The sequence below is a fragment of the Gopherus evgoodei genome, unplaced genomic scaffold (genome assembly GCF_007399415.2).
Source record: "Gopherus evgoodei ecotype Sinaloan lineage unplaced genomic scaffold, rGopEvg1_v1.p scaffold_36_arrow_ctg1, whole genome shotgun sequence".
Lineage (NCBI taxonomy): Eukaryota > Metazoa > Chordata > Testudines > Testudinidae > Gopherus > Gopherus evgoodei.
In genome coordinates this window covers 3,025,165-3,027,534 of record NW_022060038.1, presented here as the reverse complement: position 1 = coordinate 3,027,534, position 2,370 = coordinate 3,025,165, and positions in this window count along the sequence as shown.

Below are 2,370 nucleotides of genomic sequence, written 5' to 3'. Positions count from 1 at the left end.
AATTAGGAGAATAATCAAATTTGGGTATTCTTGTGTGTACTAAGGGTTTTGCCCAGGGGACCATCTTGTATTTTAAATCTGTTGTCTGTGAGATCAGCTTGTATGCTGTCTCTCAGAGGTTTTTTTTTTTTTTACCTTTCTTTTCTTTAGTTAAAAGCCTTCTTTTTAAGAATTTGATTGATTTTTCCCCCTGTTTTTTAGATCCAAGGGAACTGGATCTGGACTCACCTGGAATTGGTAGGGGGGCAAAGGGAGGGGGAAAGAGTAATTCTTTCTTGTTTTAAGATCCAAGGGATTTGGATCACTGTTCACTAGGGACTTGGTGGAGGAGTCTCTCAAGACTATCCAGAGAAGGGAGTCAGTATTTGGGAGCGGTGGCAGCAAAACCAGATCTAAGCTGGCAGTTAAGCTTAGAAGTGTACATGCAGGTCCTCATATGTGTACCCTAAAGTCCAGAGTAGGGGTGAAACCTATGACACTATGCTTATGAAAGAAACTCTGCCTATGATGTAAGTAGTGTCTACACAGAAACACTAAGACAGCGCTGCTATAACGTTTTAATTGTAGGCAAGCCTTTAGGCAGATTTTACAATAAAGCATTCGGTCTGGATCTGCTGACATGGAGCACTGGAGAATCCACCACTTCCCTTCTCAGTTTGTTCCAATGGTTAACCACCCTCAGTGCTCAAGACTGGCCATTATTTCCAGCTGGAATTTGCCTTTCTCCTCTAGATTAAAGAGGCCATTACTATGCACAGGATTCTCTCCATGGAAGTGTCCGCTTGATAATATTTTTATAAGTTAAAGAGAGGAAACCCTTCAAGTCTCTCACATTCCGACATTTTCTCCAGACTCCAATCATGTTTGTGGCTTTTTTCGACACCCTCTCCAATTTTCTGGCATCTTTTTAAAATGTGGACCCCAGAACTGGATGCATTTGGTTTTGCCACATACAGAAGTAAAACCTATCCCCTGCTGCAACTCACCACTCCCTTTTTTATGCCTCTGAGGATTGCTTCAGTCCTTTTGGCGTTTTGAGTTGGTTTTAAACAATGACCTTTAAATCCTTTTCAGGGTCATTGCACTGCATAATATAGTTCCCCAGACTGTGGGTCAAGCCTGCATTCCCTGACTGTATTAACAGATTTACCAGTGTAAATACTCTTACCAATGCTCCAGATCAATAGATATGTCTTCCCTGGCCTTAGTGTGACCAGATGTCCCAATTTTTTAGGGACAGTCCCAATATTTGGAGCTTCTTCTTGTATAAGAGCCTATTCCCCCCCTGCCTAGTCTCGATTTTTTACACTTTCTATCTGGTCACCTTACCTATCTTCCTCATTTTCAGTGCTCTGCCAGTCTATGGGTTGTCCACAAATTTTATCTGCACTGATTTTCTATTTCCTTTCAGGCCAGTGATGAAAATATTGAATAACATCAGGCCCAGAACTGATCCCCGCAGAACCCCACTAGAAAAAGCCCCAGTCACTACAAGCGTTTTCTGAGGTCTTTCAGTCAGCAAGTCTTTGGTTCATGTTATGTGTGCTCCAAAGATACTGCAGAGTGTTAATTATTTTACCTCACTGTTTTCCCTTCATAAATTAAATGGCATTGAAAAACCAAAGCTTATTGCATATGCCCAGTTCCCTTGAGAAACCAAATATTTACTCCAATAAAAGAGTGAATTCAGGTTTACTTGACAAGACCGGTTTTGCATAAACCTTGTTATTGACTGACATTATTTATATTCTTAGATTTTTTTTTCTTGAACTAATCCCACAGCAGCTTTTCCATTGTTTCCTAAACTTTTCAAATCTTTACCTTCATTTTTTAATAGTTTACTTTTCAAGCATAGGACTTGCCCTAAAACTTTTCTAAGATTCCTTTTCTTCTTAATATACTTAATAACCTCATTTTTCGTGAGCCTTAGCTTTGCCAACAAGGGATATTTAACTGATGTCTTTAAAGTCACTTATTGATTTTCATATCTGCCAATTTATATTGCAGGCTATTTATCTCCTCTCTTGTTCACATTTGTTATATAGTTTCCCCTCATCCCGAATTTCAACCTTCACTTTGCAGCTGAACCGGGTTTTTACCCTTCTTGACTGTGGAATTGTGATTTTTTGCTATCTAATAATCTCCCAATTTTTATTCAAATTTTTTTGTTTCAATTTTTCATCCCAATAAGTTTTTCTGATAATTTTCCTCAGCTTTTGGAAACTAGAGATTTTGAAGCACTTAGTGTCTATAGATAGTATTAGTTGAGAACTCTTTGTTTTCTATTTGAATGGAATCAGTTCCTTACCTATTTCCCACCCCTCCACCATATGCCTCCTTGTTTGTCTCTTCTCTAAACTAAACAGTTCC